Consider the following 21,312-nt stretch of genomic DNA (forward strand, 5'->3'; position numbering starts at 1 on the left):
ATTCCAAAGTTAGATCAGGACCAGATTCTGGAGTTGTACTTGGGCAGAACTTGCTCCCAAAATAACGGAGAGCTCAATAGTGCTCTCTTTTTTATGGCAAATCAAAGTTCATGACTTCCGTATTAGCACATGCGCAATAAAATGTGGAAGTCATGAACTTGCTCCTATTGGTTTGCCGGCGAATTGACAGCTGCGAATTAAAGGGCCGCCGCACGCTACAATCGTAGAAATCACTGAAAAATTGTAAAGTTGCCCATCCGCCCAGCTGGAATGTAACTAATTACACCACCAAAAGGTACGCTTGAAAATACCAGGTCTAAACTAAGTTTTAAAAGCTCGATAACTCTTTGATTGCCAAACAACTAAAAAAAAATTAAAATGTGGAGTCTTATATTACTCCTTATTTTAATAGTTTTCGGTCATTTTAAAAAAAAAACTTTCCCTTCTCTCTTTAATTCAATTATTTCTTTGGCTTTTTATTAAAAAAAATAAAATTTTTGTGTACAATGATTTCCAGATTACTAACTTTAAATGAATGAAGTCTGCTTGCCTGCTTATGGGTGTGACTTCTCTTCCTGACAGATTTTGTGGGCGTGTCTTCTATTCTCACAGACTGTTCCATGCGAATCAACCTATGCTGTTCAGAGGCTGGGTTGATTGCGCACAATTCTTTAAAAGTTCAAAATCACGCAAGTCGACGCCACAGAGCCCGCAGTAAGTACATTCATAAATTTATTTTGCAGAAGCTGCAGCGATCGTTGCCACACCGCTCCATGCAAGTTCTGTCCCATTGTCATATTTGTATCACTGCGACATGGAAGCCGCTTCGCAGCGACACAAAAGTGACAATATCACTGCACCCTAAATATTAGTATGGCCGTGTTGGTCTGCAGAAAGCACATTGGACAATTTAAAGTGATCATTTTATAGGAGAAGATAGCAATTAAAAGATGTAAGGGCTGATTCCCCAATCGAACACTCCCTGCAAGGAGCAATGCTCACAGGAGGTGCGGGTCGGAAAATCACAGTCCTGATGCAGCTCCTGATTTTTTCTATCCATTAATATAATTGGATGGAAAATCAGGGATAGCAGGCCCATGATTTCCTGACTAGTGCTGTCTGCAAGTGTCACGCCTCACCAAGACCATCTGGTCAGGGAATGAGCCCACTCAACTTTAACCCCTCTGCCTCGTCATCTCCCTTTCCTCCTTTAAGACCCTTCTTAAAGCCCACCTTTTTGATCAAGCACCCCCCTCCCCCCCCACCCCCCCCACCCCCCCCCCAACCTTAGGCTTGGTGTCCATTTGTAACTTATGCCTTTGTGAAGTGCTTGAGTCTTTTACATTAAAGGCGCTACATAAATGCAAGTTGTTGTCCTCTTACCTTAACAGGTTAGAAGGAGCTACAGTTATTTAGATTTGCCAATCAAGTGCACTAATCTTAAAGTGACAAGTCACGTTAGCAACAAAACTTCAGTTATGCTTCAGACCTCAGATAACTAATGGACAACACCATGGGAGATCAGCTAATGCATACAAGTATTGATGTGACTATTTCCAGAGCTACTTGTACACCATTGCCAGGAATTACTTTGTGGGGGGCGGGGGATCTGCCGATCGTCCACCATAACTTCAGTGAAAGATTGGCTGAAACCACGGATATATCACGTAAAGGGGGTTTCTGCCGATCTTCCACAAGTTACAGCAGCCAATCAGGAGAACTCCCGAGGAAATATGTGGTGCAAGTATTTAAGATTTTATTGAGAAAATATATGTTCAGTCATTCATAATTATGCTCATGGTTAGTCTGGATGTATAATTATAAGTGGGATTTTTGAAGAGTTTCTTTTCCTTACAGAGAAGAGGAATGCTGAAGTTCTAGTCTGTTCAGGTTAAGCTGAAGACCAGAGGATTTCTGCAATTGAAATAATCAGGGTGTAGGTAAGAAAAGTTAAAATGATGAAAGATATGGGTATAGTCAATCAAGTACTATCACTTCCAGTTATTTGGTGTAAATACTGGTATCCCTATAGGATTATATAGATAATATGTTGTGTGAGGCGATGAGGTCTGTAAATTATTGAAGCAATAAGTTAGATTTGATAACTTTCTCCCAACTATGTCTTTCATAGTCAACACCTGGGTTTATAAGTGCTAATAAATCAAAAAAACTACTACCTTTCACGGCATGCTCTGATAATACTTATTCTCTGCTATTTGTTGGTAAGTAATATTTTGTGCTTCATGACTTGGTTGACCTGGAGATGACTTGGGGGCACAGGAGTACTTGTGAGTAACATTGTGACATGGCTATTAAGGATTCCGTGTGGTTGTCAGAGTGTGTAGATTGTGGCAGCTGTGATGGTTTAAAGTTAAAGTGAAGCAGGTGGTCTGTGTGCAGTGGCAAGTAGAGTGAAACTATTTGACTTGTTTACTGTTTGGCTTTATTTAATCTTTGGCCCTATTTCCCATGTTAAGGTAGTGATTGAGCAAGTGATTCGGCCTGATTCTAGTTTTTGGCCAGTCTAGATGACAAAATGTTGGCTAATATATTTCAAAGAATGAATTTTCACAACTTTTTTTGACATTTGGATGTAAATATGAGACTTGATAATTGAACCATAATTTCTGAGGTACATAAGGAAAATTATCTTTCTCAATACCATGGGTGTTTAGGTAGACATCCTTTGCCAGTAATCTGCACTCTTTTTAAAAAAAACATTGGTTGCTGACCAATAAACTCACATTCAACCAGAATGAACAAGGCTGTTTTCATCCCTGACTGATTCCTTTCAGCAAAACCTGTGTCATCACAGATGTGCCGGAGTTGTCCCACATTTCAAACATGGGTAGTTAGCTTCTCACAGTTACATTCATGTACCTTCAAAGTTCTTTAAACCAAAGGATCCAAAGGTCATTTTGTTCTTCAGGATTAGTAAGTCCTATTGGCAACGTTTTAGCATCTACCATCTGCTGATTATTAGTTTTGCCTATCTATGATATTGGTTCAGAAATTCCCGGCGCAAACTTGACACAGGGAACGATCCTCGCTCCGGAACAGTTAGGCCCATGGCACACTTGATATTAGGCTCCATTTACGTGAGATCGGTGAGCTGCAGAAACTTGTTGGCCATCACTCGGCAGCTCGCCAGTGATGAGGATTTCAATTTCGGCCCACTGTGCCGTCGGCAGTGACCCTTGGGTAGTTCCTGGGATGGGGGGGGGAAGTGACTGGGAGAGCACGGTCGATTTTCCCCACGTGGAGCCTTGCCTACAGGGGGTACATATTAAGACATCATGGGTGCACCTGCATGATGTTCTATCCGTCGTTAATGGCAGCACACTCACTATTTCCTAATATGTGCTCCTGGTGGTGAGTTGCTGTTTCGGAAGCTTGCATTCAGAAAATTACCCCAGTGGTGTCAATGTTCTGGGTTGAAGAAGAATGCATGTAAGATTGGATGGAAACATTAGAGTTTTGTTTGTTTCATCCTTTGAGGGCCAGAAGCTTTCTAGGTGACAAAAGCAAAATACTGCAGATGCTGGAAATCTGAAATTAAAAACAGAAAATGGTGGAAAACACTCAGCAGGTCAGGCAGCATCTGTGGAGAGCGAAACAGAGTGAATGTTTCACATCGATGAGCTTTCATCAGAACTGGGATTAATCAGTTTTCCAGGTGATTAGGTTGAGTGGAGTCCATGGTACGTCAGATCTCCCATCATCTATGGAAGGAATGGATTTGATGGGTCGAATGATATTTGTGTTCCATACTTTTGGTTCTTGTGACATGCTGTTTGTGGCAACTTGATGTGCATTTGTTATTCATACATTGGACGATGTCAAATTATTGCCAACCATAAAACTGATTAATGCCAGTTAGTCTTTACAGACCACAAGTCTAATTATAAATTAAAAACAGAAAATGCTAGAGAAACTCAGCGAGTCAGGCAGCATCCGTAGAGAAAGAGTTAACGGTTCAGGTCGACGACCTTTCATCAGAACTGGAAGATGTTAAGAGAGTGAAAGTTTTTGAGCAAGTACAGAGTCAGGGAAGGTACGGGAGGAGAGGATGAACAAAAGGGAAGGTTTGTGATAGGGTAGAGAGCATGAGTGATTAAATGACAAAAGGGATGATGGTGCAAGGCAAGGAAGGTGGTAATGGGACAGGTTAGGAAACAAAAGATTGATCAGGAGTAGCTGTAAATGGGAGCAGTGGTTATGATCTGAAGTTATTGAAATCCTTGAGCTTCATTGGAATAGTGTAAGAGGCCGAGCTCAAAGTAGGAGTGGGAAAGGGATTTAAAAATGGCAAGCGACCGGCAGGTCAGGGTCACGCTTGCGGACAGAGTGGAGGTGTTCAGCAAAGCAATCACCCAGTCTGCGTTTGGTCTCCCCAATGTAGAGGAGACCGCATTGTTCAGTGGATATAGTATACTAAATTGAAAGAAGTACAAGTAAATTGCTGTTTCACCTGGAAGGAGTGATGGTGGGAAAGGAAGAGGTGAAGGGGCAGGTGTTGCATCTCCTGCACTTGCACGGGAAGGTGCTGTGGGGAGGAAAGTGGGTGTTGGAAGAGCGGACTAGGGTGTTGTGGAGGGAGCGGTCCCTTCGGAATGCTGAAAGGGGAGGGAGGGGAAGATGTGTTTGGTGGGATCACGCTGGAGGTGGCAGAAATGGCCGAGGATGATACGTTGAATGTGGAGGCTGGTGGGGTGGAAGGTGAGGACAAGGGGGATCCTATCGTGGTTCTGGGAGGGAAGGGGTGAGGGCAGAAGTGCAGGAAATAGGACGGACATGGTCGAGGACCCTTCAAGAACAGTGGAGAGGAATCTTCGGATGAGGAAAAAGAAAGATATATCGGAAGCACAGGTGCAGAAGTTGGTATTGTCAAAACAGATGAATTGGAGAAACTGGGAGAAGGGAATAGAGTCCTTATAGGAAGCGGGGTGGGAGGAAGTGTAATCAAGGTAGCTGTGGGAGTCAGTGGGCTTATAATAGATATTGGTTGACAGCCTATCCCCAGAAATGGAGATAGAGAAGTTGAGGAAGGGAAGAGTCGGAGATGAACCATGTGAAGGCGAGGGAAGGGTGGACGTTGGAAGCAAAGTTGATGAAATTTTCCATTTTGGGCGAGAGCAAGAAATGGCACCATACAGTCATCAATGTACCAGAGAAAGAGGTGAGGGAGGGGACCTGAGTAGGGCTGGAACAAGGAATGTTCCACGTATCCCACAAAAAGGCGGGCGTAACTGGGACCGATACAGGTTCCCATGGCAACTCTTTTTATTTGGAGGAAGTGAATGAATAACTTCTCCTTTGACTCCAATGTAAGAACAAGTTCAGCCAGTCGGAGGAGGGTGGTGGTGGATGGGGACTGGTTGGGCCTCCATTCATGGAAGAAGTAGAGGGCCTGCAGGCCGTCCTGGTGGGGGATGGAGATGTAGACGGAATGGACATCCATGGTGAAAAGGAGACGGTTAGGGTCAGGAAACTGGAAACAGTTAAAGTATCGGAGGGTGTCGGAAGAGACTGGACAAGGCGGAAAAAATAGTGTCAAGATGGGAGGAAATAAGTTCCCTGGGGCAAGAACAGGCAGAAATGATGGGTGCTTATAATAGATATTGGTTGACAGCCTATCCTCAGAAATGGAGCTAGAGAATTAGAGGAAGGGACGAGTCAGAGATGGGCCATGTGAAGGTAAGGGAAGGGTGGAAATTGGAAGCAAAGTTGATATTTTCCAGTTCGGTGTGAGAGCAGGAAATGGCACCAATACAGTCATCAATGTACCAGAAATCTAATTATGTTAGTCACTTTTCATCCTCTGATTAAAACAAATCAATGAAACAAATTTTGGCTCGAACTGAAATTTACATTGGCCACTGGAACTAAATAGGATTGCTGAATTGGCCACAAATAGTAAAATGCTCTGCAGCCAACCTTCACTTCAGTCTGGAACTGAACCACTGAGCAGACTTGTGCTGATTTCAGCTCTGTTCATCCAAACAAATAGCAAAAGGAGGTTATGAGTGAGTGTGAAAAACCAGACTGGTGTAGACTAGGTGCTTATCAAAACTTGGCAGTATCTTTTTTTTTCTGCAGTAGTGCAGTAAAGGGATAAGTATTTAGTAACCAACAAAATTATCTTTGGAACTAAAGATTAAATGTAATTTGCTCCAAGTTGTACCTATTTTCGTTATATAATTTGTATTTAATTTTGAAGCTAAATGTGATACCTACCTGGATCCAACTGTACTTCCGTTTGTCACTACAGCCCACCCTTATCAGTAGGTATAACATATTATCTCTAGCAAAACTTGTCCTATCTGCTGAGTGACATTTTAGTTGACGTGAACAAAATATTAGATTGTACCATCATTGCAGCTAAAAGATGTACAGAAGCAAACAAGCATGAAAAGGAGAAAATAGCATTATTACATTTGCTCCCATCATGTGAACTATCTGCTAGTGTAATGAAACAAGACACCTTAAATGATGCAGGGATGATCTAACAAATGAATATTGAAAGGTTTAATTGATCTGTTCAGCACCTCAAATGTCAAGGGAGGAAACAAGACCAGAACTTATTGAAGTCATTCAAGGAACTGCGTAGAACTGACGAGCAATATCAGTGGTACCTCACAGTATGAAAAGATTTGAACACAATTATATTAAATGTGCAGTGACTCATGTAGCTTAAATGTCAAATTGAAATAAAGTTGATCCAGACAATAAAGAGCTATAAGAATAGAATTACAATCCCAAAAATAAAACTATTTTCTGCTGAAAAGACAAGACATTTGGACATAAATCCGTCAGCGCCCCAAGTCAGGTGCAATTTTGACGGCACGCAGCAATACTGCGCCGGAACAGAGGCCTGAGGATTGAAGCAAATTTGTCCTTGGGCCTCATCGGAATAAATGAGGTACCGCGACACTGATCGCCTGTCAGGTTCTTAACGAAATTCGACCTGCACCAGGGCAATCGGGAGGAGGGTGAGGGTGGGTCTATAGTAGCTGACAGTTGTATTGTGGAGCCAGGAGGAGCAGCTTCCGCCTCCACAAAAATATTAAATTTTCCAAGTTTTTGGGCCTTTTTTGAGCAGGTTCCAGCGGTCCCTTTTTAAGAACCACTGATTTGGCTGTTCAAGATGTGGAAATTCCAGTTGGATCTTGCATTTCACAAGCTCTGACTGGGGCAAACCAATTTTAAGAGTCCAAGTCTGAAATGAGCTCTGGAGGCTCATTTCAATATTGAAATGAGGCCTGTGCTCATCTTAAGCAGCAGCCAGGGCCACCTTGATAGAGGCCCTGACCAATTTCACAGTGGATGAACTTCCGAGCTGATCGGACATAGGTCTCTGCACTGCTGAATGCTCGTATTCCCTTGAGTATAGAAGATTGAGGGGTGATTTGATCACGGTGTTTAAAATGTTAAAAGAATTTGATAGGGTAGAGACAGATAAATTATTTCCTCTGATGGTGGAAATCAAGAACAAAGGGTCATAATCTTAATTACAGCTCGGCCATTCACTTTTTCAGATGAAGGGTAGGAGAAATCTGGAACTCTTTCCCCAAAAGGCTGTGGATGCTAGGATAATTGGAGCTTTCAAGACTTGAGATATATAAATTTTTGTCAGATAAGGGTCTCAAGGGATATGGAGCAAAGGTGGGTAAATGGAGTTGAGGTGCAGATCAGCCATGATCTAATTGAATGGCGGATCAGGCTCGAGGAGCTGAATGGCCTACTCCTGTTCCGATGTTCCTAACTCTCAAAAAAAATTAAATGCTCGTTATTAGCAACAATTTTCCCCACACAGAAGCTTTGAACCTCAAGAATATCCGTTCACTTGTGAACAAGGCCCTTGCCATCCATGAGCTTATTGTGGATGATTGCATTGACATCATGGCCTTGACAGAAACTTGTCTGATGGGTGATGATACCTTCCCCCTTGATGAAGCTTCCCTGCCTGGCTTTACCTTCCACCACTTGCCACGTCCAGATCGTCTCAGTGGCGGGGTGGCCCTTATCACCAAATCACACCCTGGTCTGTCCCCTTATTCCTCTGGCACATTCTCTTCGTTTTGAGCATCTCACCTTGTTCCACCCCTTCCACTTCCCCTTTAAAATCCTTGTTCTCTACCCTCCACCCAAGTACCACGTCAAGTCTCTCACAGAGACATCTTCACTACTTTCCTCCCTCAGCCTCTTCACCAAGTGACTTCTGATCCTTGGTGATTTCCAACTTCATCTCAACTCATTATGCCCTCTTTCCTGAGTTCACTGCCCTCCTATACTCCCTTTTATCTCTCCCTCCATATTAACTCCCCATCCCATATTCACGGCCACCCCTTCGACCTTGCCATCTCTCGTGGCGTCTCCACGCCCATCATGTCAATCACAAATAAGGCCATCTCTGATCAATTCCTTGTATCCCTCTCCACTCATTTCCCCTTCCTCCTCCCAGTCCCACTTCCTTCTGTGTCCGTTCCTAGAAAACCTCTCTTTTCTCCCTCACCCCCTCACCCCAAGTCACTTACAACGGCACTTGCAAATTTTCAACTTTGGCCCTCCATTCACCATAACGTTTCTGCAACTACTGATCTGCTCAATCACACCCTCACCTCCAAGTTTCATGCTCTTGTCCCCCCCAAAAAAATCATTATTCTCTAACCCTGGTGGTTCCCCCTGGTACAGCTCTCACCTCTGCTCCCTTAAGTACAAGGGACACAGACTTTAACATTTATGGCAGACAACTGCACCAATGGCTGCAGCCAAATACTGCCTGCAAAATGGCAGCCATTTCGGGTTATTTCCGGGTTTAATGTTAGCGTGTAAAAGTACAGGCTTCCCACTGGGAATGCAAAGTCTGAAAATTTGGCAGTTGTGACCCAAAAAAACCAATCTTTCAACACCTACCTGCCCCCAACCCACCCATTCTTGGGGTTTAAAATCACCCCCCTAGTCTTCACTATTTATATCCAGAGTATATTTCCATGAGAGGCAAGCCCTTTGAATGCAGAGTTTGACTGGTGTCAGCTAAGAGTTTGACTGGTGTCTTGATGCTACAAATGACTTTTCATCCACACTAAACCTTTTAGTTTATTCTTTTCACTATATCTCGGTCTTAAAATAGTGAGTGGAGTGATGAGTTTCAAACAAATTCAATTGTTCTCACAGCACTCTTTACTTTTTAATATAAGTCATACAATTCTTAATACAACTGTCAGCATAATATTACAATAAAGTTGCCTTAATTTTAACAGATTAGATACATACAACCTTTGGGCCGCATAGCACTTGGAATGCTGAGGTGATCAATCTCTCAAGGTTCTTCCCAATGGCTATCTTCTTGGATGGTATGTTTTCTCACCATTGGCTCACATCAAGCGGCTAATTCTATCTTCTTGTATCCTTCCTTAGTGGTATGGACAGCATGTGATCACTGGTATGATTGTCCTCTTCAACCACTCTTGGTTTGTCATTTGGGTGGTCACCCCTCCTGATAAGTTACCTTTACTTGTGTGTCAAGCTTTTTCCAGTGTTACCTATCCCTTTGAGTGATATCTCTGCTAACCGTGACACACCACATGCCTACACACTCTCTCAATTTTAATGGTTTGAACAGTCCTGGTTCACCACAGTTCGCAAACAAGCCCAGAGTGCGTTGCACGGTTCTGCTGACTCGCAACAGTTTTTACAAGATATGTCAAATAACCACCTCTTTTCATGATTTGTCAAGTCACAGCCTCAAAATCCTTCACCCTGTAAAAAGGACCCTTGTAAGTTACTGAGTAGCCTGGAGGAACTCTCCTCATTTTCCTTCCCTCCCTGTGGGAAAGTGTTTGAACTTGCACCTCCCAGAATGGCATGGTTTACTGTGTGGGAAATGCCTGGTGGGAACCTGCTTTCTACCACTTCATGGTATAATGCATTTGTACTCCAATGCTCTGTGCCAGCCTGGTTTCAATTAATTTATTATCTCCACGGGGACTATCTAATTAATTATTTGAAAGGGATGCTGTGTATAAACTGATTCGGTTTTGTTCAATTCAACCTCTTTGAACATGAGACCAGAGAAGGGGTTTAAAAATTCCCTGCTCTACCGCTATCACCACTTTGTGTACTTGGCCACAGCTTGTGCATATGAATGAGTAATGAGCACAAGTGAAGTGTACCTCTGAGATTAGGACCAGATATACAGAGGAGCCAGGAAATCTTTGGTCATGTAGATTGTTGGTTCTGACTGTATGCCTGTGAAAGGTAACTTATCTAATAACATTGTTGGATTTACTGAAATGGCGTTGAAAAGACACTCACAGGATAATATCTTGCAATATAGTGTTCCGCGACCAGGATCACTTTTCTTGTATGATGCACATTTCCCTAATTTTTTTCTCTGTATTTTGCGCACACACAAATGTAAATACATTAAAAATGGAGGACTGAAACTGTTCAGGATTATATTTATAACATTTATGCCTACATGTTGTTTCCTTGTGCTGGAATTGCCTGACATAAAATATCTGATTATTATCAGTTCTGCTTTAGTATCTGCAGTTAGGCAACACAAAACTGATTCTGCATGAATTCTTCCCGTGCTTTTCCTGTTTTGCTTCATTTTTACGTTCTGTCTGTCCCTTTCTCATTTCTGCTTTCCCCCCTACCCCCCGCCATGTGTTTTCTCGTCTGTCTCTGTGTCTCTCTCTCTCTCTCTCTCTCTCTTCATGCACTCCACCACTCCCTCCCAATGCAGCTACTTAACCAAACCAGAAAACAACCTTGGCCTTCCCACTGTTAGCAATGGTTAGCAAGTTCTTCCTCAAACTGTCTCAAAGAATCTGAGAATCACAATAACTGGTTGCTGTCCTCCTGCCTATAGGAGCATGGGAACATGTTTTTCTCCATTAATGTCGGAGCGTTAGAGCTACAATTTCATTTCAGTATCATTTCAAACTTTAATAGCAAAGACTCCATGGATTCCAGATAATCCCAAAGTTTGAAATAAAAAAGTGATGAAAAATTAATTGAACCTACTGATTGATTCTGTGACCAGTTGCAGTCAGTACCTGAAGACATCATTGCCACTGAAAATGAGAATAATAAAATCAGTGAAGTGATTGTTCTATCTCAATATGGCTGTTTGGTCTTTCTATATAAATTTTAAGAAGTGGAAGTTCCATCCTCTAATAATTTCTGCTACTCCAGCTAGTACTCTATCCCTTTAATGATGGCAGAACAATCTGTTGGAATATGGAGCTTTTAGACTATGATCAGTCTTTCCATATAATGTTATTTGGACCCATTACTCAATTAGCCCATTGTACACCTATTAAAAATGGCATTCATGACAGTGAATAAATATAAAACAAAGCCATTGGCATGCCTTCAAATAATTTAAACCAGGTCTCAGGTGATCGACTGTTTTCTTGTGCTTTTAAAATAGAACATTTCTATAGTTATATGGGTTTATTGGTAAGAATATAGGTCCAATGACCACTAAATTCCCTTCAGTTTTGTTATTTTATGAACTGATTTTAATAATGGCTGTTCTGGTGCTCTAAGTAATAGCATTCTACTAAAGAATACTTTTATGTAAATTGTAATACAAGACACAGACTGTAATGTATATGATGTAAAACAGCCCCAGTTGCAATGCGTTTTGTCAGTTCTTGGTAGAGTATCTTGACTTATAAGAAGTCTTTATCTAGTTGGCTGAGCTCAGTGATGTAGTTAGTTCATAATATGGAACAGCCAGTGACCCAACCTCTCGGCTAAAGGAGATCACATTAGGAACAGAGTCCACAGCTGAGAAAAGAACAAATTGAGGATCAATGTAAATTTAAAATGAGATCATTATTAAAAAATGAAGGTAAATCTTTCAGAAAGCCTTCATGGGGAATATTCAATATCTTTTCTGTGGTGCTTTGGTGTTTGTGGGATCCAAACTATTACATTTCAAGATTCAATATCCTTAACAGGTGCCTTTATTGTTCCAATGGGAATTTTTAATGTTCCTGATCATCTCAAGAATCCCATGATTTTCCAATCTTCTATTTTATTCTCATAGTCCATCTTTAGACATTCATGTTGTGTTAGTGTTTTCCTCCCAAGCTTATATGGTATTTAAATAGGCTGAAACCAATTCATTTTCTATATCGTAACAGCTTTTATACTATAACGCAGACTTTGTTTATAGTCCTCTGTGAAAAATGATCTTCAGTCAGTCCCTACTGGAGATTATATTCCACACAAATTTGCATTGATGCTTACCAAACATATTTCCAGATGTTGAGGATTCCAGAAGCATGGACACAATCCATAATTTGATCATTTTTCATGCCTTAAATAAATTTGCAGCTTTTCACTCAGTTTTATTGTACAATTTTTTTTTTCCAAAAGCTGCTTTCATTCCAAACTGACAATCTTTAGACCAATATGGCTGCTCGTTAGTATATGAACAAATAGAGCATCAAGTATATATCACCTGTTTTCCATAAATGTTTTAGCACATTCAGGAATTCATTTTGAAACCTTAGTGTTATGTATTTTGTGGCAGCATTTCTGACATACAGGTTCCCTGTAGTGCCATGGTTATAAGATTATGATAGTTATGCATTGATGAATTTTGTGTTCATCAGTGTAAAGAAGGAAGGAATACCTTAACAGCTATATATGATCTGAGGCAGAATATGACTGTGTATAACTTGTATGGGAATCTTGATTTAGTATCTAATCATTTCCTGGAATTGGCATCTGCATAAATATCAGCAATGAATCATTTAAGTGCAAAATATATGTTGCAGTTTTAGAAATAGTGCACAGACTATTCTCATTAAATAACTTGTATAAAATAATCTATACATTTCCTGTTCCCAGGTTGGAAAAAAAGGTGCTCTATGATTTATTAAGGAAAATAAGACAACTGATGAAGTACTAGATTGTGAGATGAGAGGAGATATTTGAAGGTTTTCATAATGAAGCAAGCATTTAAAAGACATTAACAGTGGGGAAGGAATAGGTAATTTCCAAAGAAATAGACAATAAAAGCAGAAAAAAAGTAGAAATGTACCACACCACAGTATTGATCAGTGAAACGTGATTTTACCTGCTTTAGAAAATGGCTGATCAAGGAGAATCCATTCTCTCCACAACAAGAAGGGCAAATATCATAGCAAGTTTTGTTCTATTTCCCTGTGAGCAAAGGGCAATTACCTGAGATGGCTATAATAAACAAAATGGCCTTGAATTTCCTTTTCTGGGCCCGCTTCTCTTCCGTAAGAATGGCCGGGCAGGATTTCTGCTCGCTATTCGTGCCCTTGATCCAATTTCTCATGATCATGGGCACTTAGATATTTCAGACAAGCACCGGTGCCATTCATGACACAGTTAGGCCAACTCTCCTCAGGTAGGGGAGAGGAGTGTCAGCCAAAGATTTTTTTTTTAAACAGTAAAAAGTGCTGTTGGACCTTGAGTTTGGTGGCTTCCCCACTGCAATCGATTGCTCTGTGAGCAATTGCATAGGGAAACCAGACATTCAAAAGTTAACATCTCCCCACCACCCCCCACCCCTCCTCCGAGCAACATTGAATGCCAGGATCACATAGGCATCCTTTGCACCCAGCATTACTGGGCACGATTGATGGGAAATATATGTTGTATAAAATATTTACCTCTAATGTTGTCTGAATATTCCTACCCATAGGTAGATGGCCATATTATGTGTCTGCTCCAAATCCGCCAGAAATTTTGATGTGTGAACAGTGGCTGGGGCTTGGTGTAACCAGTGAGGAAATTTGGCCCCATACTTGCCTTTAGTACCAATATTAAGTGGTGGATGATACATTCAAAATTGTAAAAGTGGAGTAATGATAAAACTCTACTGCCCTTCACTCAGGATACAAGTAGAATGAGAACATGGATAACATAATATAAGCAACCTAATTAACTTTGGGATTGCATAACTTGGGTATATAAGCACGAGATTAATAAGTCTCGAACAAGACCAGAAATTGGAAGTTTGTTTCCCCCTATAGAACATTGGATTTGTGGAATAGACTCTCAATAAAATCAGTTAATACCATTTCAATCAATTTCTTCAAAAAAAAGTAGATACATGGTTAAAGGTTATAAGGACAGAAAAGACTTTAAATTGGCTGCAGAACATAATTTCTTTGTTGCTGGGATTATGAACAAATCATCCAGAATTAGAGTTGAATAGTGAGGGTTAGAAGGTTTAATTAGTATCCTGGAGTTTCACTTCATTAGCTTAAGAGGTTAGGGAGTGAACACAAAGAGCCTCATCTTCTTGGAGGTCTTAACTATGGTTGGTTGTCTCCCTGAGGAGATAGTAATTTAGGTAGAATTTATGATGGGGAAAATTGTACATGGTCTGTGGAGAGATTTGATGGGTCAAATGATCCTTTCTTGCTCCATATGGAGAACTTTCTTAAAAGCACCAGGTTGAATTGCAATTTGCTAAATACAGTTGGACTGGAATTTGTTACAGGCAGCAACATAATCTCTAGGCTTAAATGACACTGTAAACCATGAGAGTGAAACTGTAGAAGTTTTTGATCATCTGATCCCTGTGATCTCTTGCAGCTGGTAATTCATTCCAATTTGATTTTTGCATTTGGATTATTCACAGTGTGATAAAACTTGCTAGGCTGATGGAGTCCACCACTGACCACTTATATGTATAATATCCATCTGAAAATGCCAACAGCTGTTATTTTACATTGCAGAATGAGGAGATTACAGCACCAACTGTGACAAAAATTCAACTATATCATGTTGCATAATGGAAACAGTGATGAAGGAATGTGTCTACTGTGATTTGTTATATGCATTTCCACTACAGAAAGAATATCTTTCACTTTGTATTTTTATATTGTACACCATGCTTTATAAACATTTTTGTAGTGCATCAATATATTGGTATTTGTGGAATTAGGCATTGATTCTCAAAAAATGCTTGTAAAAGTCTTCAAATGTCAGTCTTCTGTTTTGCCATGGTATCAATGATGCCGAATTCGAAATGGCTGTCGCTTTTACTTCTTTGCCACTTACAGTATGACTGATTATTATTTGTGCTAAACATTCGAGAATATGCAAAAGAGAGCTGGACTTCAGGATTTACCGAAAAATATTTAGACAACTTCATTTTTTTTTGAAGATTTAAATTTAATCAGCTTGAACTATTTGAATCAAAAGTATTTGGATAACATGACTTGTGAGCCGAGATTTTCCAGTCAGAATGGTCCATTTTACTGGCATAAATCAGTTGGCCTAGATCAGCAAATGGATTGGAGTTCTGTTCTGATAAAATTCTGCCCGCTTTAGCGCCTGCCCTATCTGCCACGATCATTTCCGATGGCTGGGGATGCATCTGCCTAAAACAGACAGAAGCATGCCATTTCCTGATATTCTGGTGGGCATTAATTCTCAATTATGCCCATGTGAACTAAGCGTCCAGGGTTCCTAGACAGCAGCAAGTATACAGAGGTTCATTTAAAGGACATAGTATTAAGATACATTTCTTGACCATTTCTCTTGTTTTTTTTTCCTGTTGGCGCTTGGGCTCTTATGAGCCTTTTGTCTCAAATCTCTTTCTTCTCTCTTTCCCCCCCACCCAGCACTGTTACACTCATGAAAGGGGGACTGGTGCTTGCCAGATGAAGAGGAGCAACAGGGGACACTACACAGGTCAGGCTGCATAAGTGGTACTTTGTGTCTACCCACTGGTACCTGCACCTGTAGACAATAATAAATGCAGATAAAAGACTCCTGTTTCCAAATGAAGCTGGGACAGTAGACCCCATAGTACCACTAAGATATGTGAATGCCTGAAGAGCTATTATGTTGGATGCTTACTTGGCTGCACGCAAATCATACCATGATTTCAGTGGTACTGCATGAAAGATGGTATGCCAGGGTGATCAGTAGCCAGCATAGCCTGATTGACCACAATCCACCAACCCTATATGATGCAACTATCTGGCAATGAATGGGAGAACTGTCTTCACAGAGTCCATGTCAGCAGTGAGCCAGTTGCAGAGCTGTGCCATATGCTGCTAAGATGCCTACAGATACCTAGCAATATTGAGCAGGCACATTCAATGACCATACCGGGTGGCTGCAATCTGCAACCTGGCTCTACCTCCTTTCAGGTATGGTGCTATTCTATGGGGTAGTGGCAAATAGACCCATCCTCCTCGCAATCATCACCTCTGCTTAAGCAGTTACCAAACAAGGTTGGCTGCTGGGGCACATGATCACTTGACTGCAGACCCATGCTGGCACCTGAAGTTTCCTTTCCCTTCATTTATGTCTGTTACTTCTTTTGCTATCCCTGCCCCCTTCAGCCTTGGCAAAGGCTGCCAATAGGTTGAGGTGTCCTGTGAGCCTTTCTGAAATATTATTTTAATACCATTTTGCCAATTCTCCAATGTCCCCAGCCCTTTACATTTCACACTTCACCCCCCACCATTAATAGGCTTCTTGCACCTGGAGCAATGCTAATAAGCTGACCTTGGATAATTGGATGCAAACAGCAGGCTTCCACTTGAATCTGTCTGAAACCAACTTCCAACTATTTGGATATTAATTGCACCCCCACATCAAAAAAATATACGGCATGAATGAAAAACAAGCCACTGTCCTCACAACCATCCCATAATCAGGGATAAGGCCAGTGCTGGGCCTTATCTGGTTTCTCCTTTTAGTTAAGAGAGAGTTAAACAAAAGCACAGCTTCTTAAGTGTTCCTTTTTCAATTGATTTCTGCAGAGTGCTGAATTTGTCTGCATGTGCCAATAGGAAAAGCTGGATTTGTTATATGGTCCTTTATTACATTATCTGAGCAGATCTGCAGTGTGGACTTGTGCTGAAATTAGTTCTTACATCTGCAATATAAAGAATTCTCTACTTGCGGCCAGCCCATGAATTGCTAATGAATACTGACTCAAAAACCAGACTGCAGGCACAGTATGGAGTAAATCAGTTGTAGCAACAGTGATAGTTAATAGACCTTTTGTTGCTCCTATCAGCTGAGAGTTATGAGAGCCAGCTTTCTGTAGCCTAAAGTGAAATGGTGAGTGTGGAGAGATGACATCTGAATAGGCTCATGTTGCTGCTAAGTGCAATGCCTGATGTTCCTGCTCTTTACAGGAACAGTTGTACCTCGGTCAACTGCGTCAGATTGCAACTCCAAAAAATCCAGTACATCTGTGGGGTAGGCCTCAGAGTCCAATAGAACGCTGAAGCACAAATGCTTCTCAAGAATTCCTCCTTGTGACGCATGAGCTTGCATTCCTCTTCTATTCTTACAGTATTACATAAGCTTCCCTGGTATTTGTCAACGTCACCATTGCCCCATTTATGGTCATCACATCAATATTATTGACTGAAAAGGAGATTCAAAACTGTTGCACATGTGAACGTATATAGTTTTGCTTACGTGTGTGTGTATGTGTATATATAGATTCAGTGCTGAAAATCATTTTTAATTCAAAAGCAAAGCAATATGTCCGTTATTTAATCATGTGTGTAATATATTTATATACCTAAACACATACTACTTGTATATATTGGGGAATAGTTATCGATGAATATTATTACTTGCCTTGGGGCAATTCAGCGAAGGATTCTCCTTCCACATGCTGCCCTTTGGCAACACCATCCACAGACATGGGATCAGATTGCCTACGTACCCTGACAACACCCAGCTCTATCTCTCCACCACATCTCTTGACTCCCCTACTACCTCTGTATTGTCAGACATCCAATCTTCCTTCAGTTAAGCATTAGGAAGGCCATTTCAACGCTCCCCTGGACAGCCTCCCATCCTTCACCTTCTGTAAACACTCCTTCTTCTCCAAGTCCCAAAAAATAATCCTGGACCATTTCCTAAGCAGCCTCCAGAGGTCTCTTTAAGGAACGCTGGTTAGGACACTCACCATTCAGTACATGTGGGCAGAGCATGCATGTACCTGACCATTGTAATCAGGGTCCTTTTAACCAGTGTGGGACCCTGATTTGCATATCTAAGTTGCCTTACGCCCGAAATGGGCTTGCCCATTTACAGGCCCTTCTGAAAATTTCGTCAGGTGGGCCTTGAGCATCAATGAGACACAGAGGTGCCCGCACCTCGTTTCAGACAGCCAGCAATTGAAGATGACCCCCAAGAACACTGGCCACTTGGGCAAGATGCCAAAGAGAGTACACAGTCTGTGGAACTACTGCAGCAAAGAGTTGATGCCTGCAGGAATGGGAGGGAAGAGAAGCAGAGAAAATTGGTGGGAAGGGGAAACAAAAAAAAATGGAAGTTCAGATGTTAAGAATATTTTTGTTTTTAATAAAATGCAGGAGCACTATAATCTAAAGGTTGCAGAGATCATTCTACAAACTCAAATCTATAGTTTTTTTTAAATTCGTTCATGGGATGTGGGCTTCGCCGGCGAGGCCAGCATTTATTGCCCATCCCTAATTGCCCTTGAGAAGGTGGTGGTGAGCCACCTTCTTGAACCGCTGCAGTCCGTGTGGTGAAGGTTCTCCCACAGTGCTGTTAGGAAGGGAGTTCCAGGATTTTGACCCAGCGACGATGAAGGAACGGCGATATATTTCCAAGTCGGGATGGTGTGTGACTTGGAGGGGAACGTGCAGGTGGTGTTCCCATGTATCTGCTGCATTTGTCCTTCTAGGTGGTAGAGGTCACAGGTTTGGGAGGTGGTGTCGAAGAAGCCTTGGCGAATTGCTGCAGTGCATCCTGTGGTTGGTACACACTGCAGCCACAGTGCGCTGGTGGTGAAGGGAGTGAATGTTTTGGGTGGTGGATGGGGTACCAATCAAGCGGGCTGTTTTGTCCTGGATGGTATCGAGCTTCTTGAGTGTTGCACGACAGATAAAAATTTCATCATAGTATTTGGCTATGGCAATCTCAATCTCAATCATGTTCAAGTTTCCAGTTACAATTAGATCAACTACACTCATGAGCCTCATTAAAATCCTATCTCAATCTCACTTGGAAAGCATCATGCTACATTCAAGATTAGATTGGATTGCTGGATGAGGGATATGGGCACTGGTTGAGTAAATGTGATTGGAACTATTTTGCTCGTGTGGAGGGTAAACACTGACATGGACTGGTTGGGCCAAATGACCTGTTTGTGTTGTAACTTCTATGTCATTATAGATTAACATGGTCTGAGATTTTATGGTGCTGAAACACACTTGTGTTTGCTCAATCAGCCTTGTGCTATAAATGAATCAGTGCAGTTTGCTCAAAATACACAATTTATTGACATAGCTCAGGAATTACTGTTATTGGATGAATGCATGATGTGTTTGCATGACATTTCTTGGTCTGCTATGTTGATGCCTGCATTAAAATAGCAGATGAAGCAATGTTATATGAACACATTGAGCCTTTGGCTGCTAATATTGCCAACAACAGTTTCTAGGCTTAAATTACTAAACGCTCAGGTGTCACAGTTCTCATTTTTTTTCTAAGTTCCCTGACAAAAAAAATGAAACCATTTGCACTGAACTGATGAGAAGTCTGTGGCTGGATGTCAGCAGTAAGAGCATCTGAAACAAATGAACTACTAGTACCATGTAATGATTACAGTGTAACTGCATATTTAGGGGTAATTTTCTAGGGTCCAGTTTCAAGGGGCTCCCTTGCCTGCCAGCAACACGTATCGTCAATTCGGATGTATACTGCCCATGGTTTTCCAGCCATTAAAATTAATATATAGAAAATCATGGGCAAGCTCAAATTTCTGATGTGCACTGTATGTGCACGGCTTCCTATTTCACTGGCCAATTTGTGAAAGTATTCTTTTAAACTGTAAGTTTAAAAAGAAAATTCAGGCAGCCCCTATACTTGCTTCAAATTTTTGATAACAGAAAAGAACTGACTGCCCCATCAGCTGTTTTCTATAATTAGAAATTTCAACAGTAGTCAGAGGCCCATGTGCACAGCTCAATGCAAATGCTTGTGAAGCTTTACTACCCCATTCATCGGTGGTGGGTGGAGACATTATAATCGCAGCTGCCTGCATGCACTGCTGTTAAAGATGCACCTGTGTACCAAATATGCTGACTGACTCATTGGGCTTGAAAGTCTTTTAGGCCCGGTTTCAGGCCTGAAATGGGCACTGCTCACAGAGTCCTAAATCTGGCCAGACATTGGCCCTCATTAATTGGGCAAGCTGCCAGCACCTCCTGCGCCTCCACAGCTCACGCAATTGAGGAAAATGAGTACCAGGCAACTTGCCTCACCCACCAGTGACCCTAAGTCATCCCAGGGGGAGGGGTGGGTGGGTGTTATGGTGTAGGGGAAACTGATTGGGATACTGTGAAGTCTGGGGAGCGCTTCTGCTTTTCCTGGCTCCACAGCAATGTTTCTAAAATTTTTGTTTTATTAAATAAAAAAAAAAGTACCTTTTTTTTGTTGGTGGCCATTGCTTCGTCTGCTGAAGAATCTGAAGTGGAGCTGACGATATTACATGCGAATACATCAAAACAAATATATCCATAGAAATTTTCGCTATTTATCCCCAACTGCTCCTCCTGGCTCCACAAACCCAGCCTGGGACATTTCCCCTGGGGCTCCCCTCTTTGCTGCAGATTGGGTTCCCCTCCCCTCCATTAGGAACCTACCTTCCTTTCGGAGGCAGCCTGATATTGTTGCGACCCGGAGCGAGCAGGGTGCTGGACACGGCACGCCAGCCCGATGCAAATGAGGCTTGGTCCTCAAAATGTACCCGGACCTCCCGGCAGGACTATTGGAAAGCCAGGGAGTTGTCCAGATAGCGTTGGGGGAAAATTTACCCTGTGGATTGTACTTCTGGGGAGGGAAATGCAGACAAGACGCTTGGAATCATTGGAATCCTAGGCCCAACCATCTTCAGCTGCTTCATCAATGACCTTCCCTCCATCATAAGGTCAGAAATGGGGATGACTGCACAGTGTTCAGTTCCATTCGCGACCCCTCAGATAATGAAGCAGTCTCTGCCCATGTGCAGCAAGACCTGAACAACATCCAGGTTTCGGCTGATAAGCGGCAAGTAACAATCGCGCTAGATGACGATAGAATCAAACCACCTCCCCTTGACATTCAATGGCATTACCATTGCCGAATCCCCCACAATCAGCATCCTGGTCAACACCGTGGCTGCAGCAACTTGCCAAGGCTTCATCGACAGCACCTCCCAAACCCGCATCCTCTATCACCTGCAAGGACAAGGGCAGCAGGCACATGGGAACAACACCACCTGCACATTCCCCTCCCAGTCACACTCCATCCCGA

The 21,312-nt window shown here is 42.0% G+C and overlaps 1 long non-coding RNA gene across 1 annotated transcript; it reads left to right on the forward strand.

The window, feature by feature from the left end:
* Nucleotides 1-605: 605 nt before the first annotated feature.
* Nucleotides 606-14,822, forward strand: LOC137344697 (uncharacterized). The gene is made up of 3 exons (XR_010968442.1): nt 606-714; nt 1,858-1,940; nt 14,745-14,822. It is a non-coding gene; the product is annotated as an uncharacterized lncRNA (long non-coding RNA).
* Nucleotides 14,823-21,312: the final 6,490 nt, after the last annotated feature.

Source organism: Heptranchias perlo, chromosome 27, assembly GCF_035084215.1.
Source record: "Heptranchias perlo isolate sHepPer1 chromosome 27, sHepPer1.hap1, whole genome shotgun sequence".
NCBI classification, from domain to species: domain Eukaryota; kingdom Metazoa; phylum Chordata; class Chondrichthyes; order Hexanchiformes; family Hexanchidae; genus Heptranchias; species Heptranchias perlo.